The sequence below is a fragment of the Gorilla gorilla genome, chromosome 20, assembly GCF_029281585.2.
Source record: "Gorilla gorilla gorilla isolate KB3781 chromosome 20, NHGRI_mGorGor1-v2.1_pri, whole genome shotgun sequence".
Lineage (NCBI taxonomy): Eukaryota > Metazoa > Chordata > Mammalia > Primates > Hominidae > Gorilla > Gorilla gorilla.
In genome coordinates this window covers 28,459,054-28,474,302 of record NC_073244.2, presented here as the reverse complement: position 1 = coordinate 28,474,302, position 15,249 = coordinate 28,459,054, and the positions used below count along the sequence as shown (strand labels likewise).

General features: G+C 42.1%; 1 long non-coding RNA gene across 2 annotated transcripts; it reads right to left on the bottom strand.

Moving 5' to 3' along the window:
• Positions 1-10,213: 10,213 nt before the first annotated feature.
• LOC129528955 (uncharacterized) lies at positions 10,214-11,517 on the bottom strand. 2 transcript variants are annotated; one of them, XR_010131929.1, is made up of 3 exons: positions 11,376-11,517; positions 10,613-10,732; positions 10,214-10,506 (listed from the first exon to the last, which is right to left on the bottom strand). It is a non-coding gene; the product is annotated as an uncharacterized lncRNA (long non-coding RNA). The 2 variants fall into 2 exon arrangements; XR_008674295.1 differs by lacking the exon at positions 11,376-11,517 and adding an exon at positions 10,831-10,947.
• Positions 11,518-15,249: the final 3,732 nt, after the last annotated feature.

The following is a 15,249-nucleotide window of genomic DNA, read 5'->3' as shown; positions in this document are numbered from 1 at the left end:
AGAGTAGAACTGGCATATCTGACCCAATCGAGTTTTCAGTTTTTCTTTTCTTTTTCGCCTTTTCCTCTCAAATTATGCTCGCCTAAAGTAAGAGTTCATTTTTCATTCTCACGTGGCAATTTAATTTTATAATGGTCACAAACTTAGAGACTAAAAATTTTACTCTATTTTACCTAAGAATGATGAGGTAACATCAAACTTTTAATAGTGCTTTCTGAATTTTACAGTTTATTACCTTCGATTTGATTCTATCAACTAAACAATAATAACTAAAAAAGTCTTGGTTTGCATAGCTTGACCATTTACAAAGGGGATGTATTTATTCATTTAAATGATAAACGTGTGTTGAGCACACACGTTGTGCCATACTTCTTGCTAGCTTTAGGAGATAAAATGGAGAAAAAAAATATTGCTCTTTACTCTTATAAAACTTTCAGTCTTGCTACATAAAATCCTCACACACTCCTGTCAATACCTCTAAAGTCTTCTATTAACCTCCTACCCCAAAGTGACCACTATCTGAATTTTGTGTTATTATTTACTTTACGCAATTTTGTCTATTAACAATATATGTTTCAGCGTTACCTGCTATTTGCCTGTATATACATGCTAGCATGAGTTTTCATCTGTGACTTGCTTTTTATTTATAATTGTTTTATTTTCATGTTGCTTTGCATAGCTGTAGTTCTCCATTTTCACTATTGCATAGTGTATATATACATCAATTTATAAATCAAGTCTATTGCCAGTGGATATTTGTAAATTCCAGATGTTGCATATCTTTTACCAACTCTTGGAATTGCTAGACATAATTTTTTGACAAAATGGTTAATTAGAAAGACATATTATTTAAAGTGTTATTGAGCATTTCCATAGTTACTAATGAAGTTAGTATTTCTCATAAGTTTGTGCTTTAAGACTTGCCATCTGTCCTATTTATGTTTTCCATTTCCTTGTTTATTCATACATATTCTGTAATATGTATTTTCTAAATACTAATTTTTTTGTACTATGTATTTTTAAACTATTTTCCCCCAGTTACGGTTTGCCTTTTCATCATCTTTATAAAAACATGTTTTTATGTTTTTCATAATCAAAAATTCTTAAAATTGATAGTCTAATTTATAAATATTTCAATGCATTTTTATTTTTAGATAAAGTCTTGCTCTATCACCCAGGGTGGAGTGCAATGGCACAATCTCAGCTCACTGAAATCTTTGCCTCCTGGGTTCAATTGCTCTTCATGCCTCAGCCTCTCGAATATCTGGGACAACAGACATGCGCAGCACACCCTGCTGATTTTTATGTTTTTAATTGAGATGGGGTTTTATCATGTTGGTGAGGTCGGTCTGGAACTCCTGACTTGAAGTGATCTGCCTGCCTGGGCCTCAAAGAATGCTGGGATTACAAGTACAAGCCACCGCTCCCAGGCTATGCATAACTTTTATATTGTGCGATGTCTAAGAAGTTGTTTTTTTCACAGTTACAATAACAATATTATTCTTCATGTTCTCCTAGAAGTTTTGTTTTTTTGTTTTGTTTTGTTTTTTGTTTTTGAGACAGAGTCTCGCTCTGTCACCCAGCCTGGAATGCAGTGGCGCCATCTCGGCTCACTTCAACCTCCGCCTCCCAGGTTCAAGCGATTCTTCTGCTTCAGCCTCCCAAGGCACCACGCCCAGCTAATTTTTGTGTTATTAGTAGAGACAGGGTTTCACCATATTGGCCAGGTTGTTCTCGAACTCCCCACCTCGTGATCTGCCACCTCAGCCTCCCAAAGTGGTGGGATTACAGGTATGAGCCACCCCGCCGGGCCTCTCCTAGAAGTTTTAAATCCTCGATATACATGAACAATTTTTGTGTTAGTTGCTTTGCAAGGATCCAATCTACCTGGATAGAACCAATAGTTTAGCTATTAGTTTATTGACTAGTTCTGCTTTTCCAGTATAATTGTGTAACTGATTTCTCATTTTAACCTGTTGGCTGAAACCATGGATGCAATGTTTAATAAAAATCTTGAACACCAACATAATTATTATGTTTATGACATTAAAAGACAAACTTTCAGTAGTTATGTACATTTGCTGTACTTTATTTGAAATACCTTGTATATTTAGAAAATAAAATAAAATATTCTTTTATTTCTAGTTACCAAGCTCTTATTCTGTGCCTATTTTATGTAGACATGTAGATTATACAATGTTCAACTTATCCTGTACTCTTGAGATAAACTTATTGATGGTTTTATTCATTTTATACCGAGAAAGAGTCACTTCGTTTGTAATTGGTTTAAAAAATTTTTGTCGTGACTGGGTGCGATGGTTCACACCTGTAATCCCAGCACTTTGGAAGACCAAGGTGGGTGGATCATGAGGTCAGGAGTTCAAGACCAGCCTGACCAACATGGTAAAACCTTGTCTCTACTAAAAATACAAAAATTAGCCAGGCATGCTGGCATGTGCCTGTAATCCCAGCTACTCAGGAGGCTGAGGCAGGAGAATTGTTTGAACCCGGGAGGCAGAGGTTTCAGTGAGTCGAGATTGGGCCACTGCACTCCAGCCAGGGCATGAGAGTGAGACACAGTCTCAAAAAAACAATTGTCTTTATGAATGAGATTGTCTATCGATATTGTCCTTGTTTTGTCTCCGTCAAGCTTTGATGTTAACTCAGGAATTGAGTTGTGCAGTATTTTTACCTATGCTAATTTTTAGAAAGGTTAAATAATATCAACCTTATGCTTTTCAGTTTTAAATTTTGAATGCTTAGAATACTTACCAGATATTTTTCTGGCACTGATATTTGTTGCATATGTGTTAATTTCTACTGATCTAGCATCTAGTTTACTGGTTCTGTCTTGTACATGTAAGTTCAAATGTGGTTAGTTTTTATTTTAGTTATTGTATTATTCATTTTACAACTTATTTTTAGAATCTTTATATAGTTTCTTCTTTCCTGCAGATACGTTCATTTGTCTTTTTTAGATATGGTAAGCATAGTTGTTTTTGATTTTTTGTGTCTGATAATTCTAATATTGGATGTCTTTGCAGATTTGTTTCTGTTATGTTTTTTTTTCTGGTGTCTTTCACACGATCTTATTTATTGTGAACTTTGTCATATTTGCTTGCTTGCTTGCTAGTCATTGCACATAATAGAAAATTGTTTGCAAGGTTCATCAAGGTCTGGAATAGATGTAACTTTCTTTGGGAGTGTTTGCTTTTGCTTCTTTCTGTTTCCTGGGGATTCTACAATTTGAAGCAATTATTTGTACAACTTCAGGTAATGTGGTTCATTCAGAATTAATATAATTGATGAAGAAATGCATGTAAGACCCATGTGTAGAAACAAGTTTGCAGATTTTTTTTCTCTTTTTAAAAATTTTTCTTTATGACCTGTCCTCAACTTGAAGACAATCTTGTATGCCATTCCTTGGTGTTGGGAAGAAAACAACTGTTTGGGCCATACATATTCTTTGGAGTCCCAGGTTAATACTGAGAAGGTTTTTATAATATATCTCAAGTGCTAAACATCTAAAAGTACTTGATACATGTTAGAAAACATCATAATACTAGTAACTGTCAACACAGATTGTAAGGAATTAAGGTGCATTACTAGGTTCTATAAAAAGAATGTTTTTGTTTGGAATATTTTTTGATTGATTATGTTTTATGAATGGTGAATACATTTTTAATATGTATAAGGCAAAGAATGAGATGTTTGGATTCAAAGATGCATAAGATCAAACACTGAAGAAATTTTCTGTGTAGTTGGGGAGAAAAATAATGTTGAAAAAGCCAACGCAGCCCATGGATTGCAAGTTTCTGCCTCCTGCCCTCACCTTACCTGGCTGTGCCTGGCTGCCAGACACCAAGATTTGTTTTTAATCTTTGAAGAAAAAGCCTCCCAAAGTGATGAGATTACAGGCGTGAGCCACCGTGCCCAGCTATTTTTTTTTCTATTTTTGGTTGAGATGAGGTCTCACTATGTTGCCCAGGCTTGTCTTAAATGCCTGAACTCAAGCAATCTTTTCCCCTTGGCCTCCCAAAATGTTGTGATTACAGGCATGAGCCAGCACACTTGACCCAATAAGTAATTTTAAAAATATGACAGGGAGCACACTGGGAGTCTGAAGCAGGAGGATTGCTTGAGCTGAGATTGAGAACAGCCTAGACAATATAGCAAGACCTTATCTCTACAAAAACAGCAAAACAACAGTAAAAACAGAGAAGGCTTCTTCCATGTGACCTTCTACACCCTCAACCAGTGACTTTTCTGCAGTAAACACTGTATAAGTTCATTTTATCTTTACACATATTTGCATGTGTATAATGTGATTTTATGTACCTTTAGAAATAGTATTGCATGTGTGTTTCCTGGATGACACCGTGTGTTCAGTGGTTAGAAGAGCAGGCTCAGAGTACCTGTGTAACCTTGGGCAAGTTTCTCGACTCCTCCGACTCATTTGTTACTCAGGGATAATAACATTTGAGTAAAATTAGTGCTGTTCTTTGAATGTAATAATAAAGTAGATAAACTATTTCAAGAGGAGTAAAAATTTTACGAAAGATAAAAGAGGATATTTAGAGATACATTCAAGATTCAAACATAATATTTTTTTAAATGTCATGACATTGAACTTGAAAATTTACATGAAATTATCTATTTTCCAGAAAAGTATGTGACAAAAATTGATTGTGGAAGAAACATGAGATAAATAGAAAAATCAAAAATTATGTTTTTAATTTTACACACATGAAAAGCACATATATTATAAAATAACAGCTTTATAAATTTTTACAAAATGCATATATCATGAACCCAGCACCCAGTGACAGACGAGTGTGAACAATACAATTTGAACTGTGGACTGCATCCACATGCCATATGCAGGACCTCGTCAGTGGTCTCTGTTGATGTGTGAGAGTGACAGTCCTCACTGTTGGCTGGGTATGTCTATGAGAATCACAATTTTAACTTTGTGCTGGGATCTGTTATGACACTCTCTGTACCACACAAGGGGGTCATACACTTTGCGTGAGTTTTGTAATCTTTTGTGACCTTCATACAAGTAGAAAGCCCAGGACCTTTCCCATTGTTTTAAGGCTACCTGTGAGAGTCAACATATCTCCTATGGCTAGGTCTGGGTATGCAAGTCCGTGCCTCTGAGCTAAGTCTGGAAATCAGTCACTATTCAACCTGTTCTCAGATCCACATATGACAATCAGAATTTTAACTGTGGACTGCACCCGCATGTGAGGTTCAGGACCTCACTAGTGTGCTACTGTCATGTTTGGAAGTGATGATCCTAATTGTTGGCTTGGTATGCCTATGAGAGTCACAATCTCACTATGTGCTGGGCCCTTATTATACTGTCTGTATTACTCAAAGTATTTATAGAATATGCACACATTTTATCAACTTCTGTTACCCTTCTAAGTGTAGGAGACTTCGGACTTTACCCACTGCTCAAAATCTAGCTAAGAGAGTCAAAATCACTCCTAGTGTCTGGTTTTCTATATGAGCATGGGCATAATGCCTGTGAGCTGGGAAACAAGCATAGGTTGAAATTTAACCTGTGAGAATGGAACAGGCAAGATAATCAAATCACCTGAATGCTGGACCAAAAAGATGTCAATATCCACTCTCTGGGCAGGGCCGTGGCAGTGAAGTCACATAACCTGGGAACTGGGCCTAACAGTATGTCACAATGCCTCTTGTGGGCAGGGTTCAGTTAGAAAAGTTACATTACCTGTGTGCGGGACACAGTATTGTGACAGTAATATGTCACAATCCACCCTGTGTACAGGGCCCAAGCAGAAAAGGAGAGTCACATTACTTAAGTGATGTGTCCAGTTATATGCCACAACTCTTGGTGTTGGCAGGGCCCAGCCAAAGAAGATAATCATTTAACCTAGGTGATGGGCCCAGTGATGTATCACAATCTCCCCTGAGGACCTATGCAGTAGAGTAAAATAACTTACATGGAGGGCTCAGGTATATGTCACAATTCCATTTGTGGGCTTTTCCCCAGCAGGAGGACCAAATATTTCAGGCATTGGACAAAGATATATATTGCAAATACACCAGCAAAAGATCCAGAAATAAAATTTAAACTTTCACGCATTTTCTGGCTCCAGGTATGAGAGTCAAGACCTCCTGTGAGTTGGGTATAAGTTCATGAGTCACAGTCTTAATAGTGGACTGCATCCCTGCATGAGAGCCACAATTCTAAATGCAGATTTCTCAGTATATGAGTCACAGCCTCACAGGCATGCTGAATCCTGGTCTTTGAGTCACTATCTTACCTGTGGACCAGATATATTCATGAAAGTCACAATTCCAACTTTCGACTACCTGCACATGTGAGGTTCACAGCCTCGACAGTGGATGGTTTCCATTTGGGAGGGTGACAATGTTTACTGTTGGCTGAGTGTGCATAAGAAAGTCACAATTTCACCTGTGTCCTGGGTCCTGTTATGACACTCTCTGTGCCACCCAAGGGCTTTATGTGGTATGAGTGACAGTCACAATCTGCTTTGAGATCTTCATGCTGGTGTGAACCAATGATCCTACCCATTGTTCTATTACCAGGTATGTGTCAGCATCTCTCTTATTGGTCAGATATATTTATGACAGTCATCACAGTGCTTGTAAGCTGGCTCCAAAAATAAGTCACCATATCAACTGTCCCAGTACACATACGAAAGTCACAATTCCAATTGTGGACTGTGCCTGTGAGATTCAGGACCTCACCAGTGGCTCACCAGTGTGAGGGTGACAATCCTAATTGTCAGCTGGGTTTGTCTACAAGAGTAGTAATTTCACTTGGGTACTGGATCCTGTAAACTCTAAATGTCACACAAGGGCTTTAGAGAATATGCTTGAGTGTCATAATCTTATGTGACCTTTGTTCACCCAGAACCTTATGCTTCTTCACCCAGAACCTTACCCATTGCCCCAAGCCTAGAAAATAGAGGCCATTTCCCCCCCATCGACTGGGTCCATGTATGAGGGCTATCATTACACCTCTAAACTTGGCCTAGATATATGTCACAATACCTCCTGTGAGCAGAAACCAAACAAGAGAGTCACATCACTCTGGTGCTTGGCCAAAGATTTGTTACAATCCCACTCATAAACAGGACCCAGGAAGATGATGTGTCACAATGGCCACTGTAGGCAGGAGTCACATCACCTGGGTGCTTGGCCCAGCTATATGTCACAATCTATTCTGTTGGCAGAACACAGGCACGAAATGAGAGTCACATCACCCAGGTGCTGGGCCTAGTTATATGTCACAATCCTCCTGCAAGCAGGGTCAAAGCAGAACGCAAAAGTCATATCATGGAAATGATGGGCCCAGTGACATGTCACAATCCCCACTGAGGGCAGGGCCCAGGGGGAAAAAAAAGAGTCAAATCACCTAGGTGATGGGTTCAGGTATGTCACAATGCCTTTTTTGGGAACAGCCTAGGCAGGATTGGAGAGGCACATAACCTACATATATGTCCTGGAGATATGTCACAATCCCCCCTGAGGGCAGAGCCCAGGCAGGAGCATCACATATTCTAGATACTTCACCAAGGTGTATGTCAAAATCTCAACTATAGAAAGGGCTTCTGCAGGAGAGCAAAATTCATCAGTTCTCTGCCAAAGATATATGTAACGATCATCCCGTGGGAAGGTCCAGACATAAGATTTACAATCTCACACTTGTCCCAGCTTCAGGTATGAGAGTCAACTACTCCTGTGAGTTATGTTCAAGAATGTGAATCACATTTTTAACCATGGACTGGATCAGTGCCTGAGAAAGCCAAACCCAACTCTGGACAGTGTTTCAGTGGGGGCAGTCACTGCCTCATAGGTGTGATAAATTTTGGCCTGAAGATACAATCCTAACTGTATCCTACTTGTCACCATCCTACTTGTTAATCAAATCCACCTATGAGAATCACAATTCCAACTTTTGAATACCCCTGAATGTGAGATTCAGAACCTCATCAGTGGGCTGCGTCCATGTGAGAGGGTGACAATTCTTACTCTTGGCTGCATGTGCACACAAGGGTCTCAATCCCACTTGTGCTGAGCCCTGTTATGACACAATCTATACCACCCCAGGGCTTTATGCAGGATGCATAAGAATTGAAATTTCCTATAAGATATAGTGCTGATATAAGCTCATGATCTTACCCATTGCCCTAAGCCTGAGAGTCAACATATCTCCTATTGGCTAAGTCCAGGTATTAGAGTCATCCCTGTGACTGTGAGCTGGGTTCAAAAATGTGTCAACATCTAACTTGTGGCCAGATCCACATATGACATTCATAATTTCAATTGTGGACTGTGTTTCCACTTTAGATTCTAGACCTCACCAGTAGGCTCTGTTCCTCTTTGAGGGTGACAATCCTAACTGCTGGCTGGGTGTGTTTAAGAGAGCCACAATCTCACCTGTGTGCTGGGTCCTGCTATGACACTCTCTGTACCATCCAAGGCCTTTAGATTATAAACATGTTTGTAATCTTCTGTGACCCTCATACAAGTAGGGGAACCAGGACCTTACCATTTGCCCTAAGCCTAGCTATGTGAATTAATATATCTTTTTTTTTTTTTTTTTTTTTTGCTGATTCCAGATACAAGATTCATCATCATGCCTGTGAGCTGGGTCCAATAATGAATCCCCATCCTACCTGTGGCCAAATGCATATATGAAAGTTACAACTCTAACTGCAGACTGCATCGGCATGTAAAATGTAGGTCACCAGTGGGCTGTCTCCATGTTTGAATGTGATGATTCTAATGGTCAGCGAGGTGTGCATAGGAGAGTCACAATCTCACCTTCAGGTGGGCCTTGTATCAGCACTCTCTCTACTACCCTAAGACTATATGACAGGTGGGTGAGCTAAAAATGTTCTGTGACCTTTGTACAAGTAAAAGACACAAGACCTTGTTTGTTGTCCTACCCCTCACTATGTGAGTAAAAAATTGCTTCTCTCAGCTGGGTTTATGTATGAGAGTCATCATCACGCTTTTGAGCAGGGCTCATGTATGTGACACAAAGCCCACTGTAAACAGGGCCTGTGAAAAAGAGTAGAGGCACATTACCTAGATGCTGGGCCCAGTGATATAATTTTATTTTGTGGGTAGGATCAAGACACTAGAGAAATGTCACATCACTAGGTTCTGAACTTAGTGATAAGTAACAATTATCCCTGAGGGCAGGGCCCAAAAAAAAGTCACACTACCTAGGTGCTTGGCCCAGGTATATGTTAAGATCCTAACTGTATGCCAGGCTCAGGCAAGAGAGTTAAATTACTCAGGTGCTGGGCAAAGCTATATATCACAATCACACCTGCAGAAAGGTTAAGTGATAAGATTTACAATCCCACACATGTTCCAGCTCTATGTATCAGGGTGAACTCCTCCTGTGAACTGGGTCTCAGTAAGGGTGTCACAATGTCAAAGGTGGACTGGATTTGTGCATGACAGCCACAATCACACCTGCAGACTGCATCTCGGTAGAGGAGTCACAGCCTCCAGGTGTGCTGCCTCCTGGTCTGAGGTCATCATCTCAGCTGTGGACCACATCCACCTATGAGAGTCACAATTCCAACTTTTGACTGCTTCTGGTTGTGAGATTCAGAATCTCAACAGTGGGCTGTGTCCATGTAGAAGGTTGACAATCCTTACTCTGCCTGTGTGCATACCAGAGTCACAGTCTCACCTGTGTGCCAGACCCTGTTATGACCCTCTCAGGACCAATGGGGGACTTTGTACAATATGTATAGTGTCATAATCCTCTGCTACCTTTATGCAAGCAGGAGACCTAGAACCTTATGTGCTGCCCTAAGCCTAGTTAACAGAGTCAACATCTCTCCATTTGGCTGAGCCCAGGTGAAAGAGCCTTCACTATTTTCTAAGCTGGATCCAGAAATGAGTCACCATCTCACCTGTGATCAGATTGAAATATCACAGTCACAATCCCAACTGTGAACTGTGTCAGGGTGTGAAATTTAGGACCTCACCAGTGGGCTCCGTTTATATGTGAGGGTGATGGTACTGTCAGTGGTGTCTGCATAACAAAGTCACAATCTCTCCTGTGTGCTGGGCCCTGTAATGAATCTCTATACCACCAGAGGGATTTATACAATATGCATGAGTGTCATAATCTTCTGTGACTTTCATACAGGTAGGAGACCCAGGACCCTATTAGTTTCCTTAAGCCTAGCTATAAGAGTCAGCATCTCTTTTATTGACTGGGTCAAGATATGAGAGTTCTCACTGTGCCTGTGAGCTAACTCCATAAACAGGTCAACATCACACCTGTGGCTGGATCTACACATGACAGTCAAAATTCCAACTGTGGACTGGACTGTGTCTGTGTACAAGATTCAGGACCTCACCAGAGTTCTCTGTCCATGTGCAATGATGACACTCATAACTGTTGGCTGGATGAGCATCCAAGAGTCACAATTTCACCTGTGTGCTGGGTGCAGTTTTATGTAAAATTCTCACCTGTGGAAAAGAAACCAGCTAGGAGGGTCGCATATTTTAAGTACTGGGCTAAAGATATGCTACAATATCTCCTATGGGCAAGGCCCAGGAAGGACAGTCAAATTACCTGTGTGCTGTGACCAGTGATATGTCACAATGCCTTCTATGGGAATGGCCTAGGCAGGAGTTTTCAATTTCCCTTGTGCTGGTCCAATGATATGTCACAATCCCCCTCAACTGGCATGGCCTGGAGAGAACAGAAGAGTCGCAGCACCTAAATTATGGCCACAGAGATATATCACCATACCTTCTGTGGGCAGGGCCTAGGATAGAAGCTTACATTACCTGCAATCTCGGCTCAGTAAAATGAGTCAATCTCTCCTACGGCTAGGGCCCAAGCAGAAGAGGAGAATCATATCACCGAAGTGCTAAGACCTGTGGTATGTCACAGGCCATTTTGAGGGGGCAGAATGCAGGCAAAAGAGGAAAGTCACATCACCTAGGTAATGAGCTCAGAGGTAAGTCACAATACCTACTGTGGGCAGGGCCCAGGCCATACGGTCACATCACGGAGGTGCTGGGCTCAGTGATATCTCACAATGGCTCTGTGGGCAGGGCCCTGGCTGAAAATAAGAGTCACATGACCTAAGCGCTGAGCCCAGTGATATTCTACAGCACCCTCTGTGGGTAGGGCTCAAGCACGAGAGTCACATCACCTAGGCGTTTGACCCAGGTATCTGTCACAATCCCCTCTGAGGGCTGGGCCCAGGCAGGGGAGTAAAATTACTCAGGTGCTAGGCCAAAGTATGTGTCACAACACTTGTGGGAAGGTCCAGGGCTAAGATGCACAATTCCACACGTGTCCCAGCTTCAGGTAAAAGGGTCAACACCTCCTGTGAGTTGCATCCAAGTACATGAGTCACGATCTCAATGATGGACTGAATCCATGCATGAGAGTCCCAATTCCACCTGCAGGCTGTGTCCTGATATCAGAGCCAAAGCCTCACCTGTGTAATGAACCCTGCTCCTAGAGTCATCATCTACCTGTGGACAAAATGCACATACGAGAATCAGAATTCCAGCTTTCAACTGCATCCAGATGTACAATTCAGAAGCTCATCAGTGGTCTCTATTCATGTGGGAGGGTGACACTTTTTACTGTGGGCTGGAAGTGCATATAAGAATCACAATTTCAGGCCGGGCGCGGTGGCTCACGCCTGTAATCCCACCACTTTGGGAGGCCGAGGCGGGCGGATCACGAGGTCAGGAGATCGAGACCAAGGTGAAACCCCAACTCTACAAAAAATACAAAAAGTTAGCCGGGCGTAGTGGCGGGCGCCTGTAGTCCCAGCTACTCGGGAGGCTGAGGCAGGAGAATGGCGTGAACCCGGGAGGCGGAGCTTGCAGTGAGCCGAGATCGCGCCACTGCACTCCAGCCTGGGTGACAGAGCGAGACTCCGTCTCAAAAAAAAAAAAAAAAAAAAGAATCACAATTTCAGCTGTGTTCTGGGTCCTCTTATGACACTCTCTTTACCTCCATAGGGCTTTGCATTGTTTGGGCGAGAGTCACAATCCCCTCTGAGACATTAGTGCTGTATAAACTCACAATCTTTCCTCTTTTCCTAAGTCCAGGTATGAGAGTCAACACCTCTCATATTGGCTGGGTCCAGGTATGAAAGTCATGACTGTGTCTCTTAGTTGGGTTCAGATATGAGTCACTCTCCCACCTGTGGCTGGATCCACACATGACATTAAAAATTCAAACTGTAGACTCATCTGAGAGTGAGATTCAAGACCTCACCAGTGGGTTCTGTCTATGTGTGTCTATGACAATTTTTACTCTTGGCTTGGTGTGCACTTGAGAGTCACAATCTCCACTTTGTGCTGAGTTATGTAATGACACTCTCCATACAACCTGAGGGCATTACACAATATGAGTGAGTTTGAAAATTTTCTGTGACTTTCATACAAGTGAGAAACACAAAACCTTGCTTCTTGCCCTAAGCCTCAGAATCAACACATCCATCTTCTGCTGGCTGGGTTCATTGTGCAAGTGGGTTGGGTTCAGAAATTTGTCATCATCCAAGCTGTGGCTGAATCCACATATGACAGTAACAATTTCAATGGTGAAATAGGTTTATGTGTGAGATTCAGGACCTCAGTAATGGGCTCGGTCTATATGTGAAGGTGGCAATTCAAACTGTTGGCTAGGTGTATATAGGAGGGTTACAATCTCACCTGTGGACTGGGCCCTGTAATGGCACTCTGTATTCCCCAAGAGCTTTATACCATATGTGTAAGTGTCATACTCTTCTGTTACCTTCTTACAAGTAAAAGACCCAGACCCCTAAGTCTAGCTACCAGAGTCAACATCTCTCTTATTGGCTTGGCCAGGTATCACAGTCATCACTATTCCTGTGAGCTGAGTCCAGAAATGAGTCACCATCCCACTTACGGCAAGATATACATATGACAGTCACGATTCCAACTGTTGATGTGTTCACATATAAGATTCAGGACCTTAACAGTGGTCTTTATTCATGTGTTATGGTGACAATAGCCCCTGTTGGCTGGGTTTGCATACAAGAGGAAAAATTTCATCTGTGTGCTGGGCTAAGTAATATGTCACAATCTTACCTGCAGGAAAGACTGAGAAATGAGAATGATGTCACTTGAATTCTTCACCTGTAAAATGTCTCAATCCCCTCTATAAGCAAGGCCCAGGCAGGAGAGTAACATCATTTGTGTGCAGGGCCGAGTGACATATCATAATATTTCCTCTATGTCAAGGCAGGAGAGTCACAACATTCAGGTTCTGGGCCCAGAGACATGTCACAATCCTCTTTGGGGGCATTTCTCAGGCAGCAGTGAAGAGGCATATTATGTAGGAAATTGGTTCAGAGATGTGTCACAATGTCCCTTTTGGGTGGTGCACAGGCAAGCAAAGAGAGTCACATCACCTAGATAATGGGCCTAGCAATATGTCACAATACCCTGTGATGGAAGGGCATAGACAAGAAAGTCACATAAACTAGGTGAGAAAACCAGAGATATGTCACAATGTATGCTATGAGTAGGGATCATGGAAAAGAGGATAGCCATAAAACCTAGGGGCTGCACCCAGATATATGTCACAATTACCCCAGTGGGTAGAGCCTAAGCATGAGAGGAGAGTCAAATAACATAAATGCTCTGCCAAGCAATATGTCAAAATCCCCACTGTGGACATATCCTCTCCCGCCCTAAAAAAGAGTCACATTATCTGCATTTTTGGGACCACAGGTATGTATTGATGATGCCTGTGGGCAGAGAGCAGGCAGAAGAACCACATCACTTTTGTGCTGGGTCCTGATAAATCACTCTTATCTGTAGTCATGGCCCAGACAGAAGAGGCAAGTCAAATTAGCTGGGTGCACAGCCCAGAGATACATCACAGTGGCTACTATAGGCAAAGCCCAGGAAAGAGAGGAGACTCAGATCAAACAGTCAATGGACCCACAGATATATCACAATGCCCCCTGCAAGGAGGGTCCGGGCAAAGGACTCAAATCTCTTTTGCTTTGGGCCCAGCAATATGTTGCCATGCCTTCTGAGGGTAGGGCCAAAGTGAAAGAGTAATATCACCTTGGTGTTGGGCCCAGCAATATGTCAGTATCTTTTGTGTTAGCAGAACATAGAAAAAAAAGGAAGAGTCACATCAACTGGGTGCTGAGCCCAGGGATATGTCCCAATTCCTCCTGTGATCAGAAACCATGCAGGAGAAGAAAGTCAAAACACATAGGTGATGGGCACAGAGATATTTTATAATGTCCCCTGTAGGAAGGGCCCAGGCAGAAAAGTAACATCACCTGGGTATTGGACAGTGCAATATGTCAATATAGCCAATGTGGTCAGGGCACAGGCAGAAATCACATAACCTGGGTGCAGGGCCTGGCAATACATCACAATGCCTTCTATGGGCAGAGCCAAGGCAGGAGAATAGGTTACATCAGCTAAGTGCTGGACCACGTGATATGTCATGATCTCTGCTGAAGGCTGGACCTAGGCAGGAGAGTCAAATCACTCAGATTCTGGACAGAGGCATACATCAGATTCACACCTATAGGAAGGTCCAGGGATAAGATTAATCCCACACACTTTCCAGTTCCAGGTATGAGAGTCAACACCTGTAGGTTTGGTCTAAGTACATGAGTCACAGTCTCAACAAGGGACTGAATTTGTACACAAGAGACTAAATCTCTCCTGAAACCTGTGTTCCCTTAGTGAAGTCACAGCCTGACAGCCGTGGGGAGTCTTTGAGAGTCACCAACTCACCTATGTATCAGATCCACGCATGAGAGTTAATTCTCCAACTTTCCACTGCCTCTGGGTGGGAGATTCAGGACCTCAACAGTGGGCTATATTCATGTGGAAAAATGACAGTCTTTGCTATTGACTACCTGTGCATAGGAGTATCACAATGTTACCTGTGTGCTGGGCCTCGTGGGCACACTGTCTCTACCATTCAAGGGATTTGTATGGTACGCATGAAAGTCAAAATCTGCTCTGAGACCTTCGTGCTAGCATGCACCCTTGATTGTACCTGTGACCCTAAGCTCATTCATGAGAGTCAACATCTCTTCCGTAGATTTGGTTCAGATAGAAGATTTCTCAACTGTCTATGAGCTGGGTTTAGAGATGAGTCACTATCCCAATTGTGGCTGGATGTTCACATATGACAGTCACAATTCCAACTGAACTGCATCCACCTATGAGGTTGAAGAC